This window comes from Equus caballus, chromosome 26, assembly GCF_041296265.1.
Source record: "Equus caballus isolate H_3958 breed thoroughbred chromosome 26, TB-T2T, whole genome shotgun sequence".
In the NCBI taxonomy this organism is placed as follows: Eukaryota; Metazoa; Chordata; class Mammalia; order Perissodactyla; family Equidae; genus Equus; species Equus caballus.
In genome coordinates, this window is record NC_091709.1 from 40,066,495 (window position 1) to 40,087,231 (window position 20,737).

A 20,737-nucleotide genomic window follows, 5' to 3' on the forward strand; every position below is an offset into this window, starting at 1 on the left:
ACTTGGTAACGTTTTAATGTCAGAGTTCCCTGTTAGTGTTCTGTGCCCCCAGAGCAGCTTCATTCATGGTCACCAATGTCCAGCCTGACACAGTTTAGCCCCATGAAGCAAGTTAAGAGCTGGGTCGCTCTCTCTCTCTTTCATACCACCCCGCCACCCCCCCCCCCCCCCCCGCCCCACGACACCTCAATATGACAGGACTCCAACAGTGAATACACCAGCCAACACAGCACCATTTTTCCACTCTCTTTAAGATTTCTCCAAGGGCTTGTGAACTAATTAATGAGCCGTGTATCTTCAACTACAGATAAAGAGTGGGATCTTTGGGTCCTCGGAAAGTACCACAAGGGTCTAGACTGCGTATAACCCAATGGTACCATTTACTGAGCACCCAGTCATGTGCTGGGCCCTTGGTATGAGCGATTTTCTCACTTAAACTCTCCAGTGACTCTCATGATGGCCATTGCCAGGTGGTCTCATTTTACTGACGAGGAAGTGGAGGTTATTAGCATTAAACAACTTGGTGAGGTCCCAGAACAGTTAACCAGGTTTTCCTAACTCAGAGGCCCACTCTCTGAGTCACTACCGAAGAATCTCTTCCTTTATCAAAACAAAACCTCAAGGTAGAAATGCCACCAGTCTCTTAAAATGCATTTTCTAGCTGTGTAAGTTTGATGGTCCTGGGGGTTTTACATATTTCTGGAAAGTTATAAAAACTTATACCCAAAGAATAATACTAAAATGGGGTTCTTGCTCTTTTTTAGAATTGAAATCGAGTCATCTTAAATTTTTAAAAATTATACACCACTACACTTGTGCCAAAGTTCATCAGCTCGGCCTCGCTGGTCTGAGGAGGTTTTCGCTGCTCTAGAGATGTTCTGTTTCAAATACGCTGATCTGTCCTCACCAGATTTACCTAAAATGCTATAATAAGCAGTTTCTTTACCTACTGAGCCAAGAAACATTGGGGCAGACAAAGCAATGAGAAGGTAATGAATTTCTTCCTCTAGCAAGGGAAGCTCCACCCTGCCACCCAGGCCCTCACTGGGCCCTTTTTTCCTCCCCAATGCCGTCGCTGCTTCAAGGGTAATTATGAGGAAGAATTTCTTGCCTCTGCCAGCTGGCCTCAAAACCACTGCTTCTTTCACCACCTCGCTGCCCTGGGTATCACCCTTCCTCTTTGCCTCTCACAGCTCAGACCTCTCTCCAGAGCCTGCCTTGCACCCCGCCCTGCCAGAGATCAAGCAACATGCCAGAGCTTGCTGGACCAGGAAGCTTAGCACCAGCTTAACTCTTCACTCAATGGGACAAGGGGCCTCTTTCTTTAATGCAGGGCTTTGCTCCATGATATTCTGGGTTTACAGCCCCCAGGAACTAACCTTGGTTCAGAATCCAATTCTACAATAGATTTTTGTTCGAATGGTTACTTTCCAATTCCCCCTCCTCAATCCCATTATCTTCCCAACTCTGCTGACCCCCTTAGAGGGGCTTTTGGTCAGGCTCCATGCTGGCAGGACACTATCTATTCTGCTCCCTTACCGAATTCTTCTATTGTCCAGTTAGTTTTATCATTGATTCGCTAAGGATTCCCAGGCATACTACCATTATCAACTTCAAAGAGACATGGTTTTACTTCTTTTTCAATGTGTATGTCTCTAATTGACTATCTTGTCTATTTGAAATAGCTGATATCTCTAGGATGATGTTAAATAGAAGTCAACATAGTGAGCATCCTGGCCTTGTTCCTGGTCTTCATGAAAATGCTCTTAGGGTTTTCCCATTAAGTGGGACTCTAACTTTAAGACTCAGTGGGTCTTCCCCCATCTCTCCCAACATTGGTCTCCGCTCTCACAGACTCTCCAAGGGGCTCTGAAAAATACTATTTCCTCCCCTGCCCCTTCAGGCCGAGGGGTGGCAAAGGATTCTCCCTGTGGCTGGTCTCTGGGGACACACCAATTCCGTGCAGGGTTCTGTCACCCTCCCCTCACCTCCTTAAGCTTTCCCTTCATCTCAGTTGGATTCTGTCTGTGGCCCCGACGGCTGCAGGTACTGACCACGTGCTCAGTGCAGTTGGAAGTATGGGACCCTCGCCCTATGTCAACAGGACACTTGTGCGCGCAGACGAGAACGAGCACAGATGAAAAGTCAGCTTCTCCTGGGCTTTCCTGGAACGTGTCTCTCTTGGTGTCTCTGTCTTTACCCTGCATTTTCCTGCCCCTTTAAAAAGTAAGTGCTTCCCATTTGTTAATTTTTGCGAGTTTTCACCGCCCTTTTATTTTGCTGGACATTTTATAATCAATCTTCTGTATATGTTTATATATGCTTTTCTATTTAAGCTTCTTTTTTTTTCTTTAAATGTAAAAAACATAGTACCATACCGCCGAAGGTGTCAGGAAACACGCTCAAATAAGGACAGGCTCCACAGACTGCCCTGCCAGCAAAATGCCAGTAAAATCTGAAACCCAGGTTCAGACACACTGGGAATGTTCCAAAATTTAAAACTTAAAGAACTTCTTTATTCCAGTAAATCAGCTTCCCTGCGAATACCATCAAAATCCTATGCTTTAATGAGTGAGGGAATATCAGAGGAAGGGGTGGAGAAGGAAAGGATTTGGACGAGTACGAAATTTAATTTAAAAACTATTATGAGAAGTTTAATTTCCCCCTCCCCCAACCAAATACATAAATCTTTTCCATGCGTTTTCTTTGTTTCATTTTTCTTAAAAAAAACTTTTTAAAAAGGCATCTTGAACCATCTGAAACAACGAGAGAGTAAGTCAAGGGAGTGGAGTTTTTAATAGCAAATACTTATTTACTGGATTCCTATTAATTAAAATGCCATGTTAGATATATAGGAGAATGCAAAGAAATCTTAAGCAACGTTGCCTCTCTCACTGAATGTTAAATCAAATGGGAAAAAAAGACACGGACAGGCAGGATAACCAGCAATACCAGGCTATGTGGGCCACCAACGATGGAGGGGCAATAAGAGGTGTGAGAGTTCAAGGGGAGATGGCTCACTTCCTGGTGGGGCAGGGTCAAGGCACAACAAACCCTGAATTGCATTTAAAGACGTGAACACGTGTGAAAATAAGCTCACCTTTGTAGTTTATAGTTTCATCTACACACGGCATGCATTCAGCCACGTTTCAAAGCTGGAACTTATCAGGGCCAAGAAATATTGAACAAATCGCAAGAATATGGATTTCTCAGATTTTTCAGTTGTTGGTGTGCGTGTGTGTGCATGTGTGTGCATGTGTGTGTGTACACATGTTGGTTTGCCCAGGACACTGTCACTTCCCCTCCAAGCCCTGGTGTAACTCAGTTTTGGGTGCTCTTCCACGAGCGTCCCCCAAGGCCACGATGGGATGAGGCACCACTTTAATCTTACCAGGAAACTGGCAATGTAGTGCCTATCGTTTGGGAGGGCTGGGCCATCCCAACTCCAGCACAACGACCACTCGCAGGCACTTGCTCCATCCAGACGGAAGGGCTGGTGGTTCAGGGAGCCTCTGCCACAGCGGGGTTGCAGAAAACTCAGGAGAGGTGCTTGGCTGGGGGCGCCCGTTGGGGGTGTCACCAGCCTATGCGGAGCCCCAGGCTCCTCGTAGATAAGACTGGACCCTACTCCTTAACTCACAGGGCCTGGTGAGGAGCAAATGTGTCACCCTGCCTGAGCACCCTGAGGAGTGCCTGGCACACACAGGCAATTAGTTAACATGGGTGCTGCCTCTTCCCTGGTTTCCTCTCCATTGTCACACTGACAGGATGGAAGGGATGGAAAGCTCCTTGGCGGTATCTCTTCTAGAAGAGGAGGCAGCTCCTACGTTCCAGATTAGGCCATTTTACAACAGGGCACATTCACTCTTGTCCGAGGTGTGCTATCAAGGATATTCTGGGAAAACAGGAATCGTCTTGTGTCCCGGTCCTACCTCACATGAGTGTACAGATTAAGAGAAAAGATCTGCACAAACATCAGATAGAGCTACCAAGAGCTCTGTTCACACTGGGAGTTGTTCCTGTCTCCTAGCCAAGAAATGCCCAGGTCGCCTCTGCTGACAACCAGGCTGGAGCTGCCTGGCCATTGGCCTATCCCCTAGAGGGTTGTCAGGGCTCCTTGGGGACACGTCACTGCCTTGTGCTTATTCCCTTTGCTTGTTATCATCCCTCGGGTTGGCTTAAGTTTGATCATAGGTTTATTGTGCTTCCCTTTTGCTAGATTAGCTCAACAACCTCAAGCCTCTAGTCAACTGTTCATGACCACTCCCCAGAAAAGATAAAACTGTGGCATTTCCTGGAGATGGCACTTTGTCTTCCTGAAGCTGTACTGTGCACAAGTCCTCTTTGCACCCGTGCTCAATGCCTGCCTGGTGAAGCGTCCTGTAGAATGTCCCCGAGGAACACAAAACTCAGGGACGCAGCTAACTCCCACATGGGATGTGCTGGCTTCACGCTGCAGCTGGGCAGGCACACGCATGCGCAGAGCCAAAGCGACACAGCACAGGCACCCTTTGTCAACAGACGGGACCTGAGTGGATTCTCCGGGAGAACGTGGGTACTGACACACCTCTAAACCTACTGCTAAACGCTGTCCCAGCAAATGACCCTCGTAAAGCCAAAGACAGTAAACGGAGCTTAACGTTCTAATGAAATTGAGATTGCTGGGTGTGCTTTCACAAAATGAAACCGCCTGGAACGTCTCATAACGCTTTTTACGATAACCATTAAAATGCACAGAGGAAGATGAAAGTTCCTGCTACAGACCAGGTCTGTAATGAGGAAGGGAGGGAGGACTTGTGGGCGGGGTCTGGAAGAGAGAGGTTTATGCCCTGTATTACAGTCGGAGATTCTTATAGAAAATGAGTGTGTTATTAAAAGGATCCTGAAGTTATAAAAACTCAAAGGAATTTTTAGTGAGGATGAATGACTTCTTTGGGAAAGATGAATAACTCATATTATAATACTCTGGAGCATGGGGGAGCTCCGAGAGCAGTCACTCCATTTCCTATAGACTGGGGTATTTTAATTGCCAGTACTAGTTGGATTTTGTTGTGTTTGTAAGGCATTTTTCTCTTTTTTTGGAAAGATCAGGAACAAATTCTTTGATTAAGAAGCTTCTAGTATGTATGAGAGAGTGCCTTCAGTTAGCCAACGAGTATCATGATTATCTTATTAGAGAAAAGCAACAGAAGACCCATCTCCTATAGCCACATAGGCCACCCGACATAATTTATTGTTTACTTCTTCACCAGTACATACCACCTCATCCATTTAATGTCGCAAAGACAGTGAAATCATTGAGTCAGACAACTGTAGTCTGACGTGGTGAAAAAAAAATTTTTTAATGTAGTCCTACTTCTTTCAAATGCATTCAATTAACTAAAATTATGCTAAAGTATGAGTTGGGGCTTGAACCACTCAAGTAATTTAAACATTTGCCCTATCATTTCGTCTGTGCCTGTAAACAAAGGAAGTTCCAATTTAATCTCTGTCCAGATAATCATGAATCCTAAATTAGTAGAAGCTAAATTAATGTTTTCCTTTACTATGGTCAGAAGTATGTAGGACATTTAATTTATGAAAGTAATCATAATATACGTAGTTTGGAAAACAAATGAAAGATTTAATCATTCATCCTAACTTAACTATTATCTCTTTTCCATATTTTCTATCCTTTTTCAGATACATGTTTTAAGATTTTAATCTGCTATTAATTTAACCTGCTTTTTAATTGATCTGAGCATTTCTCTATAGTTAGTCTTTCTGTTGATGGATAAGATTCCATCGAGTGACTGCATACAATGTATTTCATTATAAATCTCTATGAGTATGGGTTTTCCCATATATCTGATTATTTCTTAAGAGTAAATTACTAGAAGTGGGATTATTGGGTCAAAGGATATGAACTTGTTATGATTCCTGAGACCTACTACCTAATTGCTTTTCAAACGTTATTCCAGTTTACATCCCACCAAGGCTTAAACAAGGCAAGAGTATCTGTTTCATTATATCTTTGCCTATTTTGGATAGTATCATTAAAAAAACCATGTATTTTGGCTAATTTAGTGGTTGAAATAGTGCTCAATGAATTGTGAAGGATTATGAAGTAGGGTCCTGTGAAGTTAGCTTGGCCCTTACATTCAGAGTAAAGACATAAAAATAGTCACAAAGACATATTCTGTATTTGGCTGCCTCTCTCAGAGTCTTATGTTTCTGCTCATCCACAGAGAAAGATCCAGAAGGCAGCAGGAATGCTCCAATCTGGTCTGTCAAGACTCAGACAGCAAGGGGGGGCTGTCTGCACTGGAAGGCGGGTGGGGCGACGCCATATAACCGTTCTGGCAGGGCATGATTCCAGTCAGCCTGCAGATCACTGGAGTTTCCGGAAGCAGGAGATGGCAGAATTTTGGTGTTCTCTCCATTTGAAAAAAATTACAAAGTCGGCAAAATTTTCTTAAGTCATTCCTTTCACCGTCATTGCCTATCTGTGTTGACCTGGCACCCATGTGGCTTCTGATTCTTTTGAAAGCAAGGAATTCAGGTGTTGAACACAGTGCTTTGTAAGCAGAATAAAATGAAATAATAAATTAAGGTGTGCCTTAGTTTGAGCTCGCTTGTATTTACAGTGGGTTAAATATACCTTATTGAAGATCTTCTGGAACATGAATCATTACAGAAAAAGATTTCACACGGGGAAAAAATAGCAATGTATGGGCTTGTCCAAAACAAAATCTACACACACCTAGCTGTGCCTAAGAAACACTCTTGACTATAAAAAATTTCAACCATACAGCAAGCAGCAAGAAGCGTGGAAGGAACCCCCACATGCAGTATCAGTGTCAACAAGCGATAACCCCTTGACACATGCAGACTGGGACGGCGCGGTCCCCCGCCCACCAGCCCTCCTTGCCCACGCAGCCAGTGACTCTCCGCAAGGCAGCTTTAGCATTTGCGAGAAGTAGCACAGCCCACTGCCAAATTCCTGCTGGGTCGGCCAAGAGGTATGAACCAAAAATGAAAAAACATGAGGGATTTGTTTTTTAAAAGCAATACATCAAACATAAAAAGAGCTCTTTTGTATGAATTTTCAGCGTGGGAGCCAGAGAGGAGAAAATCATTCTGCCTCCTGGGAGGAAGCAGCGTGCCCTCACCTGTGACCTTTCTCTTACGGTGTGGATTTTTCTCACCCCATTAAATGTAACCTACTCTAGGTGGGTTTGTACCATAGGAGAGAAATAGAGAGTGATGGGGAACATGTGATGGGCAGGCTGGGGCTGAGACCAGCACTGAGCACCCTGGAAGGCAGGCCCTCACAAGCCACGTAAGTGGAGGCCACATAAGCAGGGGCCACGAGTCATACAGGGGGGTATGGACGGGGCCATGTGGAATGCGGCTGTTTCAAAGGGGCCTGTTTGCTAGACCACAAGGATTAAGTTTCTCTGCTTTCAGAAACCTTGGGGGGGTTGGGGTGCAAAACACACTCTTTGCAAAGGGAAAACAAAGAGGAAAAAAAGAAAAAAGGTGAAGAAACACCAGGTTAGTATAGGGCATCCTCTCACTACTTAAGATACGGGCTGGTAGGATGCGTGGAGCAGGTTTCACACTGGGAACCCCAGAGGAAAAGCCAAGGAATGAAACCCGTTTTCTACTAAGGCCTGGGCCAGCCACAGAAACAGGAGTTCACGTGCCTTAAAAACCCAGGCGGGGGATGCACTACCTGTCACCAAGGAGCTCAGGACTTTGCTGCACAGAACAGGAAAAGACAATCTCGGTACCAGGTCCCTAAATCCCCATCCCATTAACCAGGTGCCGATAGTGAAACCTACAAGAGGACCCTGGTTAAATCACCTGGCGGCCGCTCATCAGGCTCCCAGCGCTAACCCCTGGGGACAGGCAGCCTTTTCTTCTGTCATACGGCAGGAGAACCAGCTCACTCTGGCATCTGTGTGACCAGGGACAGCTGCCATCTGCTTACAAACGGTTCGTTGTACTAGTGTCAGAGCAGAAGTGTCAGGTGGAACCACATGAAGTGCTGACAGTCCATCGTTTTAACCCTGCAAACACGGCGCAGGCCTGTGATTCCAACTCGGGAGAAGGAGAACCATCATCAGCCGCTTTTATTACGTCAGCCCCCGGGGGAGCTGCTGCTGGTGATTCCACTTAACCCTTGGGACAGTGCTCCAAGCAGGGGACTATTACAACCCCATCCGTAGATGAAGCTTCGACTGAAATTACTCATCCAGGGTCACACAGCTGCTAAGGGGAGTGCCTGGTACCCACGACAAATAATCGCTCCCAAGTAATACAACCGACAGCCGATGTCTCATCTGAGAACCACAGAGCTGTTGAGATGCGGAACTGCAGCCAAGAACAGGCCAAGGAAGATGCAGGGAGGGGTTGTGGGTTGAGAAGGCTGAGCCACGCCGGCCCCCCAGCCCTTCCAGAATGACTCAGAATAACAACGCAGTCTACACCGAAACTATGACAGTTATCCTAACAGCTTGGTTTTGTTCCCTTTTATTTCCTTTCGAAGTCACACGCTAAACGTCCTTGGTAACTGCATCTGTGATCATTCAGAACCTGGGTCCGCTTACAACTCTGGACGTGGGGGGAACGTGTAGCAGTCCCCCTCCATTCCACATTACTGAACACTGCCCTCACTTCCCCACCTTGTAGAAACGTCCACAGTCGGATGTGAATGTCTAAGGTACTTTATCTCTGATTAAATGACCTGTTCACAGGCTCAGGTGGTGTCTACCAAGAGGAGAAACCTTAACTTTATTTAGACAAATAAAAGGTGAAAGTTCTTGAGCTCTTTAAGTCAACTAATTACCCTTTCTAATATTCTGTTTTTGCTTCAGGACATTTCCTTAGGCACAATAACATTTCTCTAGAGCCCCTGCTTCTCATGTGAGCTGTAAGAACATCCAGAGGCTTGCCCATCCCAGGGCTCACGACACCCAGGATAGCAGGGCGCATTCTCACTAGTGCATCCATTTCACTCAGAGGAACAAAAAAGCTAAGTAAGCTGATAGGCTAAAATATTATTTTTATATTAAAACAAATACACAGCAGAATTATGGGGTGGAAATTATGCACAATTTGCAAGAATGTTAAAGATAAATCAGACTTCAAAGTGGATGTGCCTGTAGCGGGAAGCTACTGCTAGAACAGGATGGTCCGCTTCTCTGGTCTCCAACATTTTCTGGCAGAGAACCTTGGGCAAGTTACTTAACCCCTCCGAGCCTCAGGTTCTTCATCCATCACATCTATCAAATGGGGATAACTCACTGTCTCATTCACAGAGTTCCAGGAGGGCCCCTGAGTCCGGACCTACATGGACAGCTGCTTAGAGGCCCCTAGTCCGCTGTGAAAGGGAGCACGCTTCTCCATGGAAGGTGCTCAGACCCGCCCTGGATTCCCAGCTTCTGCCAAGGGGTGTGACCTGAGCCAGGCAGCCTGGACTTCCAGGAGCAACTTCTCCCAAGGGGCAATCTCTTCAAGTTCCTTGGAGCACGTCAGCCAAGATACAGATAATTCAGTGAACGCGTGTGCTATGGGCCAGGCCCTCATCTAGGCTCTGGGGTTGTTACAGTCAAAATGCTCTGCGTCTTTGCCCCCAGGGAGCTGGCACCATAGTGGGCGGGGGATAAACAGGTGACTACACAAGGTGTCACTGCAGTGAAAACAAAATAAAGCAGAGTAACGGGGATAGAGAGGGACACGGGATGGGGTGTGGATTCTGTGTTGAATGATCCGGGAATTTGTCCCTCCGGTAGAAAAGACATTTGTTCAGAGAGCAGAAGGAAGGGAGAGTGCATGCCAGGAGACATCTGAGACAGGAGTGTTCCAGGCAGTGGGAACAGCAAGGCCAAACGCCCTGAGTGGGTTTGGGGAAGAACAAGGTGACCAAGGAGGCTGAGTACATTGCGGGGGGGGGGGGGGGGGGGGGGGCTAACGGATTGTGGGTTGGGGGGCCGATTTAGGGCTTTCAGGGTCTGTATTCTGGGTTTTACACTGAATGAAATGAAAAGCAACCCTGGGCCATTCTAAGCAAAGGGATGATACAATCTGACTTGCATTTTAAAAGGATTCACCTGGGGGCGGCCCGGTGGCACTGCGGTTAAATGCGCACATTCTGCTTTGGCGGCCTGGGGTTCACCGGTTGGAATCCCGGGTACAGACATGGCACTGCTTGGCAAGCCATGCTGTCGTAGGCATCCCACGTATAAAGTAGAAGAAGATGGGCACGGATGATAGTTCAGGGCCAGTCTTCCTCAGCAAAAAGAGGATTGGCAGCAGTTAGCTCAGGGCTAATCTTCCTCAAAAAAAATAAATAAATAAATAAAAGGATTCACCTGGCTGCTATATGGAAAACAGCCTGGGGGACGGTGGGAGGAGGGTAGTAGGGGAACCAGATGGACGCTCTGCAGTGATGCAGGGGAGAGGCGAGGCTGCCCTGGCTGGGGTGGGAGTGCCGGAAGCTGGAGGAGTGGATGGATTCCAGACATTCTGAAAGTGGAACCAACAGGATTTGATGATGGATTGGGTTCCTGAAAGAAAGACAGGAGTCAAGGACAAGTCCAAGATTTCTGGCCTCCACAACTGGAAAAAAAGGATATGCCATTGGCTGAAAGGAGGAAGCCAGGAGCCGAGCAGGTAGAGGGTGGAATCCGGCGCTGGGTTTGGACACGGCAGTAGGAGACGCCTACTGGACAGCCCAGTGACTCTATGCAGTAGTCTGCAGTTGAAAGGAGAGGTCTGGGTGAGGCTATGCATTTGGGAACCATTACCATGGAGATTGTACTTAGAGCCCTGGGACCAGGTAAGGTCAGCTAGGGAATGAGACGGACTACAGAGGGAAGACGTATGATTAACCTGACTTTGCTCTCTGGCAAAGGCACCAGATTAAGAATTCAGAAACCCAGACCTCTGATTTCTTTTTCGGAAATATGAAGCATGGTGACTGTGCCACATCATCAGACCTGAGCTGCAAACAGAGAAAAGGCAGAAATGCACCTCCTCTTCCGCTAAGAGACATGGACGGTACTCATTACCAGGCATCCGTGTGCGCAGAGCAGGAGGGACAGGGGAACACAGGGCTCACCTCCTGAGAAGCTCATGCCTTCAAACAGTTTAATATGTTAAAAATGGAAGTAAAGGATGACAATATACATCTTCCAAAATGCTGACGGCCTTTGACACAAACTACTGGAATCGATTTCACAGCTTCTATGCCACACACATTGCCTAGCATATAGTAGGTACTTTATAAATATTTTATGAGTGGATGACTATGTATATTTCTAGTTGGAACTAGAAAATCTGGAAACATGATTCCTTTACAGCTCAACAAATATGCAAAAGTCCTATTCATGAGAGATGTCTGAGGGTCCCAAGTGATCCCTCCCCTCCCTCTCATAGAATGAGACGGGCTTTCTTAAGTGAACAAAGTCTGTTTCCCTCCTGGAAGAAATGAGGGAAGGACTCTTGTCATTCATTTCTCCCCCAGTGCCTGGGATAATGCCCTGTGCAGAGCAAATGCCCGATAAATCTAAATGAATGTCCAATGAATGAGTGAATAAATATTCATTAAAAATTAACTGGACAGTTAATTTAGGTCACTCACTGGAAAAAAGAAAAACAGTGAAACTAGAAAAGTATCTTTTTAATTTGAAAGGTTAATTAAGGACAAGGTTTAAAACAAATATTTGGTGACTTACGTAAACCAGACACAACTGGGGTTTAAAACAGCTGCGATTTTTAACTCTGAAAACATTCCATTATGTTCCACAAATTAGAAGAAGAGGAAAAGCTGCCTGATGCATTTCATGATTCTAGTATAATCTCAATTCTGAGTAAGCAACAAAACAAAATAATAGGCCATCTTCATTTATAAACATGGATGGAAATCCTAAGTGAAACGCTAGCTAACCAATTTAATCATGCTTCTTATGCATAATACATTATAATCAAGTAGTGTTTATCCTGAAATGCAAGGATGGTTTAACATTAGAAAAACATATCAATGTCACGCATCACATGAATGGGCAAAATGAGGAAAATCACGTGACAATCTCAATAGATGCGCAAAGACATTTGATAAACGTCAGCGGATCCAGGTCAGTTCTCCAACTCACCTATTAGTCAGATGATCAATTTCAAGAATTTACCAAATTTTCTGATTCCCAAAAGCATGTTTCTTTTTACTATTTAAAATATTACAGCAATTTATATTAAATGTATTGGCAGGGCCTGTGAGAGCTGTGGGGCACCAGCACTCAGATCATCTGGGACACTGGAAAATAAAAAACCGCCACTCTCCAAAACTGGAAAATAATCCCCAAGTACCACTCTGTCCCTTCAGTCTTCCCACAGAAGCCATCAAACTGACCAGGGCCACTCACAAGGCGGGAGGAAAACCACTTCACGCATCATCTCCCTCTTAGACTCTTTCTCTGGAGGATAAGTGCCGTGTCCGCACTAATAAGCAGTAACTTCCAGAAGGAAGAATTCAGGAATGGGGGAAAGGAGTAAGGCAGCATCTACAGAAAAGATCATCGGACCTAAATCAACAAGTTTATTATACAAAGGTGACTTTTGATCACAGTGTCTCTTTACACTGTCCCTACATAATTTATGGCTGTGCCATCCCAAAGACAGTATTTTGTGCTATGTCTAAAATCTTCTAATCTGGCATTAAAACAAACAAATCCTCACCAACAGAATAGAGTGATAATTCAGTAAACAGTATTGGTTCACAGTTATTTTAACAGCACGTACACCCAATATCTTATAAATGTTATTAGAATTCTTTTCTCAGTTTTGCCTTATATTTTTCTTTTCATAAATGGGGGGTGGGTGGGGCAGGTGATTAATTAATAATCAGTGTGCCATACATCATTTGAGAAGTTTCCTGTGTAAAAAACTCTACTTTAATATCTTTGCAAAAAACGCTGAGGATTTCCCAGCTAACCCATTTGAACATATTAAACGAGGTATTAAATACTTCTGCAAGCATTCCTGGTGTGCGTTTCATCAGTTTCTCGAAGCTAAACAGAGGCAGAGACTGGGCAGCACGTGAATGAATGAGAAAGCAAAGGGGAAAGCTGCTCACAGAGCGCGGTGGTACGTATCTTGATGGGGCACACGCAGTCTGATCCCATCCTGTCCCGCTCCCTGCACATATTTACTTAACAATGATTTATTGAGCACTTATTATATAACACTATTCTAGGGACCAAGAAATACAGCAGTAAACAAAGCAGGCTCACATTCTGGCGGGAGGAGGCAGATACCAAACAAAAAGGCAAATAAATACATTAGATATTAGGTAAGGGTGTTAGGGAGGGAGTAGTGGATGCTGTTCTATACTTTGTAAAGGATGGTTATGGAAGGTAGCTCTAACATGCTGACATGTGAGCAGAGACCTGAAAGAAGTGAGAGCAGGAAAGATATCTGGCAGAGGAATGGTTCAGGCAGGGGGAGAGCAAGTGCAAGGATGTGAGGTACGGAGTGCGTCCTTGACGTGTCTGAAGTCTGACACCCGTGTGTGTGTCTGTGTGTGCGTGCATTTGTGCGTGTGTGTAGGTCTGTGAAGGAGGAAGGAGGAACAATCGTGTAGGGCTTCCAGGCAGGTAAAAACTATCGATATTCACTTAACATAATATTTCTGAGACCCACCTGTATTATTGCATGCATTAACATTTTGCTCCTTTATAGTGCTGAGTATTCCAACCATTTGTTTACCAATTGATGAATATCTGGGTTGTTTCCAGTTTAGGGCTATTATGAATAAAGCTGCTATGAACACCTGCATACAAGTCTTTGTGTTGACATGTTTCTCATTTATCTCGGGTAAATCCCAGTAATAGCATTGCTGGGTTGTATAGTGTGTGTATATTTAATTTCATATGATATTGCCAGACTGTTTTCAGAAGTGCTGTATCATTTTGCATTCCCACCAGTAATATACAAGAGTTCCAGTTTCCCTGCATCCTTGCCAACATGTGGTATTGTCAGTCGCTGTCAGCCCTATTAATGGATATGTAGTGGTATCCATTGTAGTTTAACTGGCATTTCCCTGAAGACTAGTGACATCGAGCATCTTCTCACGTGCTTTCTGGCATGCATATGTTTTCTTTGGTGAAGTGTGTTTTCAAATCTTTTGCCTTTTTAAAAAGAAATTATCTTCATAATATTGAGTTGTAAGTTTCTTTACATATTCCGGCTACCAGCCGTTTGTCAGATACATGTTTTGCAAATATTTTCTCCCAGTCTGTGGCTTGCCTTTCTGTTTTCTTAACTGTGTCTTATAAAGAACAAAAGTTTTTTTGATTAAACAAAGTCCATTTTAATAACTTCTTTCTTTTACAATTCATGTTTTTTGTGTCTTGTTTAAGAAATCTTTCCCTATTCCAATGTCGCAAAGATTTTCTCCTATATTTTCTTCTAGATGTTTAATAGTTTAGCTCTCATTAGGTATATGATCCATTTCAAGTTAATCTTTCCATACGTTATCAGGTAAAGGCTGAGATCCATTTTTTTTCCATACAGATATCCAGTTGTTTGAGCACCATTTATTAAAACAACTCTCTTCTCCCCATTGAATGACCTTGGCACCTTTATTAAAAATCAATTGGCCAGGGCCAGCCCAGTGGCTGAGTGGTTAAGTTCGCATGCTCTGCTTTGGTGGCCCAGGGTTTCACAGGTTCAGATCCTGGGCGCAGACCTAGCACTGCTCATCAAGCCATGCTGAGGCAGCGTCCCACATAGAGGAACTAGAAGGACCTACAACTAGAATATACAACTATGTAGTGGGGGGCTTTGGGAAGAAAAAGGAAAAAAAAAAAAAAGGTTGGCAACAGATGTTGGCTCAGGGCCAATCTTTTTTTAAAAAAAAAAAAAGAAAAATCAATTGGCCATATAAATGTGAGTCTATTTGTGGACTCTCTACTCTGTTCCATTAACCTATGCCTCTACCCTTATACCACCAGACACTATCTTGATTACTGGGGCAAGTTAATTTTAAGATGTCTCTTGAATATGTAAAAATTAGATATCTAAGTCTAATTATAGTTTATTTATATATATCCAGTCAGCAAATAAATGTGAGACTCTGAAGATGGGGGCAGAGATTAGAGACGTAAATTTGGAAGCCATCAGTTTAGAGGTGATATTTAAGGGCAGGTGACTAGGGAACCCCCCCACCCACCAAGGTGTGGCTGCCCACACACGTGCCCGTTATCTCACCTTGGTCTGCTTACACTAATCAAGCGCAGTCTCCCACCTCTCTGATCTGCGAGCAGTTAGGTTTCTAGCCCCAGCAGTGCCAGCAGGCTCTGAGACAGCTCTATCCACTTTGGATCTCCCACATTTCCAAGCAGCAGGAAACTGGACCCTACAAATCGAGTTGCAGATTCAGCCCGGAGGCTCGGGAAGCCACTCTAGTTTTCAAAGCCTCAGTTCTCGAATTTGGAAAAATGGCAATTCAGCACTAGCCAAAATCACAGGGCTGTTTGTGAGCAGCTAATAACAGTAAAATGTAAACATTTAGAAACAGCCGCATGAGGATAAACCAGCCATCTTTCTTTCTACTGAGGGTGTCTGAGTTTCATACAATTAGTTTCCATATCTATGAACTGTGCTTAATATCAGCTGCAGAGAACGCATGCTAACAAATTCTGGACAGGTCATCTTGAGCCCAAATGACCCCACAGACTCTGAGGGCAGCTTGACCCCATCGCTACATCATCAAAGGCTCAGGGTGAATGCCTGAAGGACGAGCCAGTCTCCGTGCTGACGTGGCAGAGGTCAGCACAGCACAGTGTTGCCCACTGAAAGCAGACAGTAGGGACATGGACATACCTGGGATACACTCCTAGCACAGTGTCTAGCATACAGCAGGTACTTCATAAATACTTGGTGAACAAAGAGACACATAAAAAAGACATTTGTACGCTAAGCTGAGAAAACAGAGGATCTGTAATCAAGCTTTCCAATGAAGTGAAAACCGACACTACGTATGCAACAGATGCAGTCACAGTAATGACAGTGATGAGAGCACTGGGGTGCTCCCTCCCTCCAGGGACAGCTCTCAGGGACTCACACGAAATGACTCATTAATCTGATGAAGTAGTACTGTTACTGACTCCATGTTCTTGGTGAGGGAACAGAGGCCAAAAGGCACTGCAATGAGCCCCACTTGACAGATAAGAAAACCAAGACCAGGGCTGGACCTGAAGCCAGGTGATCTGGCTGTGGGGTTCCCCGGCCACCACGCTCATCTTCAGAGTGCTTCCTTCACCTCAAGTATAAGGCGGTATCTGAAAATTCCTTTTTCGTTGTTTGTTATTTTAAAACAACCTAATTCACACAACTTCAGAATGCAAGCCCAGTTATTAAAGAACCCACCAAGAATACCGAGTTCAGCTTTGGTGCAATTTTTTTGTGTGTGCGTGAGGAAGATTGGCCCTGAGCTAACATCCGTTGCCAATCTTCCTCTTTTTGCTTGAGGAAGATTGTCACTAAGCTAACATCTGTGCCAATCTTCCTCTATTTTGTACGTGGGACGCCGCCACAGTGTGGCTTGACGAGCAGTGCATAGGTCTGTGCCAAGGGCCTGAACCCGCGAACCCCAGGCCACTAAAGCAGAGTGCATGAACTTAACCACTACACCATTGGGCCAGCCCCTGATTTTTTTACCTTGGGGTGTGAATTCTGTCCACTCAGGTTTGGGGCTGGAGAGCGGTGCTGAAGGAAAGAGATAAGATTACAAACCTGAAGGCAAGTCACTATAAAGCATTTGTGGCCATGGGGATCTCATCATTGATGGCAGCATTTGCCTTGGTAGAAATTATATTGTGGATATAATGCTCAGATGCTTAATGCAGATGGATGAAACATGCAGGAAACCAAATTTGGCTGGACAGATTTGCATAAGAAAATTAAATAACAGACTGATAAATCACTGGTAAGCCACAAATGCCCCTGAATAGTTCTCCTTGTTACTCATGCCCACCAAAACACACCCACCTCACAACACAGACACATGTAATTTTTCAACCTGCAACAGTCCGACTGCTAGAAACTGATTTTAGTATTTGCCTGCCCTATGATATTTAGAGATCAGGTTCTCACACATAATTAGCTCCCCGGCTCAATTCATCCGTGCCACATCCTATTATAACAACAGGGAAGAGTTATGACAAACCAGAAAAAGAAAAAACAAGCTTTGTCTCAGAATTCAATTTTAACAGGAACAAAAATAACTTGTAAGAAAAAAATAAATGTCTCATTTCAGGCACATGCCTATCACGTAGGCAGAGCTCTTAGCACAGTATGTCTGGCATGTGGTAAGAGCTTAATCAATGGCAGTTAATCTTCTTTTATTACTATTAATGTTTCTAGCAGGAACTCACATCTTACAAGTCTATTAATTTCCCTTGTTGGTCAAGACATGAACAAAAATTTAGTAAAACTTAAGATATGGATTTGCTTCATTGCAAGCAATTATGTCCTACTTATTTATAAAGATTGCAAATAGATTGATTTTCATTTGCACTTTTAGTAAGAACATTGTATATAATGATATAAATAGCCTGAAACAATAATGCTTTATATTTATGATGTATATAATGTGATACAATTACTTTACACGCTCACAGTAGCAAATAATATTCTTTTTCAAAACTGTGATTACATAATATTTTCTTTGCCACCAACATTCTCTACCTATACAGTTAACATTTGCCTTATATTTTACAAATGTTTACATGGCAGTTTCTAGTTATGTCTTATTTATTCATTACTAGAAAAAGTTAAAAAGTTGCTATTGTTATTGCCCTTCTCCAGATGAAGAAACTGAAGCTTGCAGAAGTCTTTTAGCGTCCAAGCAGATGAGTGACCAGGAAAACAGACATCCCTGCCCACTGGATCCAAATCTCAAGCCACTGTTCTCTGCATTGTATTAAAATTCAGGAACAATGGAGTTCCGGGGACAGAACAGATTGACAACATAACTGGGGTTACCTTTTCGCTCTCAAAGTCATTCACTGTCACGTAATTCCATAAAAAAGGTCCCATCCCTGTATGCTTCACCAGGGTGGAATCACCAGAACAGTCTGAGCAGCAAGTCACCTTTTACTAGTAAGCAATCGTACATTAGCCACTTCAGGAGTCTTTCGAAACTGAAATAGGAATTAATATGGCAACAATCCCAAAGTTCGACCTCTAATAATTTTGGGGCTCAAAGACATAGGTACAAATACGGGTAGGTATGATTAAACTGAAAATTAATGATGTGAAACAAAGAACTCCTCTGCAATCGGGGTCAAGTTCCTAACCCTACTCCCTAAACTAAAAGTGAATCCCACGTGTAACACTGGTTGTCACGGTGACAATGAGATGGATGGAGGTTGAAGATGGGTCAGAACACAGTGCTAGGCACTCAAAGCTCAAGGTATCCCAAACTGGCCATGGGAGTCGCTGTTCGGTACACCACCCTCCATCGACAAGATGGCCTTCCTGAAGGCAAAAGGTTTAAAGAACAACCTTAGAGAGCTAGGGCTGCGCTTGGTGGCCGGGAGCTGGGCGGATGAACTGTCCACAGCATCCTCCCCCGTGTTCTCTCTCTAGCAACAATATTTCCATGTTCAGGATGGAATAGACTTACCTAGCATTTAAAGTAATGGTTCTCTCCTTTCCAGACAAGGAGGAAGGTGCACTATTAAATCTGGATTCCAGAAACCCTGGCATAGGGTGACCTTGTGTCCAGAAGTTTATTGCCAAGGTTCTAGTTTATGCCCACGAGGACTGGAGCGAGGTTCCGGATGTGGCGCCAGCTTCTGGCTCCAACAGATTTTGGCTGCAAGAACTATCCGGTAACAGATTTAGTCCTCAATTTCAATTCTTTTCTCTCCATCAAAATAATTCTTCACGAGTCATTTCCATGTTTCCCAAGCAAAAGTGGAGGGAAAAACCCCACAAGTAAAAAAGAAAAATTTCCTAGGTTACAAAAAAAAGCCTGCAAACAGGGCTGGATTTGCTATCCAACATCTATTTCAGAAAACCATCAGGTGGAATTAGGCAATGTAATGGGCAATTTGGTGTCGACTTCCCCATCAGGAACGACGCCGGCAAGAACACATATACACACATCCATTCCCAGGGGATCCCCGCACCAGACCATGAGCTTCTAGTGAGACTGAATTCCCCGACAGGAGGGCAGTTTCCTTTTTGCTATACCAACATAATGCTTCATTACACCAAGACATAGCACTCTCGATCTGCCAGGGAAATAAAGAGCGAAGCTTAAAATTTACAGTAACGTTTCAAATGCTAAGCATTTCCATCTTCAACGAATGTGCTCTACCAACTGTTTTCTGGCCTCCGTGCGACTCTTCCCATGGCCGAGGCTCCACGAGGCCCATTAGTTCCTCCTGGCCAGTCCCCTGCTCGATGCCATGCTCCCAGCAGGTGCTGAAACTCCACTCATTTATACCCCCCAAGTTACACTCTGCGTCACTGACAAGGACATGGGGAGCTGCCTCCACTTTTGTTTTGTGGGCTATTTGATCACCAGAAAGAATTTCAAGCCACCTGTGGTAAGTAAATCCAGTTATTCATCTGGGCTAGGGAAGATGCCAGGCTCGTCACTGGCCATCAGAAGCCATGCTCACCCACAGGTAATCCAGGGATCTGCTCAGGGACTCCGTGGTGGACCGTCCCAAAATTACCAGCCATGGACTAGGGAACTGACAAAATGACACAGCCCACCTTCAGTTTCTCCTGTTAAACGGGGCCTGGAGGGTCTCATGACTAAGAAAGATGCCACACTGAGCTAAGAAACTCTCTCCCTTCCTCCTCCTACCACACTGAGCCCTCTGTCTGCCACGGTCCTCAACGTGCATTGGAGTCACAGGGCCAGAACTTGAGGAAGCACTTATATTTATTTACCATTTATTAGATGCTGCAATATTAGATAGCATTTCTAATAAAGTATAAAACACCTACCAAGAACACCAGGTTTTAGTGTTCTCTATAAGACCACTAAAAATACAACCGACCTTGGCTATAATGAATGAGTCAACTAAAAGCAGTAACATCATCTCAGATTTGTGTAATGGGTGACAATTTATGAACTGTTTCCACATTTGATCTTCCTAACAGCTCTGCCAGGTAGGCAGGGCAGGTACCATCACCTCCAGTGCGAAAACCATTTGAATAAACCGCAGTGTGCAGAGATGAAGCAAGGCCTCAAAGCTAGTGGGGGAGTCTGCCCTTCACCCACACTGGGCTGTCTCAAGACACACTGTTAGCCCAAGAGATGCCAGAAACAGGACAACACGAAATGGTTTTAACAGCAAAGAAAGCAAGCCAGTATTATGTCCAGCGTGGGAAATGTGAAGTCAGCAAAGACCAAAGATGCTTCCAAATTTTAAAGGGAAAAAACAATCTCTCTCAGTTAACCCTCACCCCTCTGTCAAAAAGAAAGGCAATGTTCGGGGATCCCCTGGACGTGTGTCCAGCTCGGGTTTGCGCCGTCTTCCTTGTCCCGGGCCACATGGACATCCAAGTCTGGCAGTGGGCTCTGTGTTTACGAGAAGGCGGCAGCAAGGACATGACCACCTCAGCCCTGGGGCGGGTTAAGCAGCCTGATTGAACGTTGCTGCTAATTAAGGGCCCCTCTTGTCTGGCAGGACCACCGGGGTACCTTCTGTACTTGTTCATGACCACA

At 44.6% G+C, this 20,737-nt stretch overlaps 1 protein-coding gene and 1 long non-coding RNA gene across 10 annotated transcripts in view; one reads left to right on the forward strand and one right to left on the reverse strand.

The window, feature by feature from the left end:
• HLCS (holocarboxylase synthetase) overlaps positions 1-20,737 on the reverse strand; it is a 199,811-nt gene that overhangs the window by 27,168 nt on the left and 151,906 nt on the right. The gene's annotated exons all lie outside the window — the stretch shown is intronic.
• LOC138920911 (uncharacterized) lies at positions 4,482-6,602 on the forward strand. The gene is made up of 2 exons (XR_011432914.1): positions 4,482-4,767; positions 6,228-6,602. It is a non-coding gene; the product is annotated as an uncharacterized lncRNA (long non-coding RNA).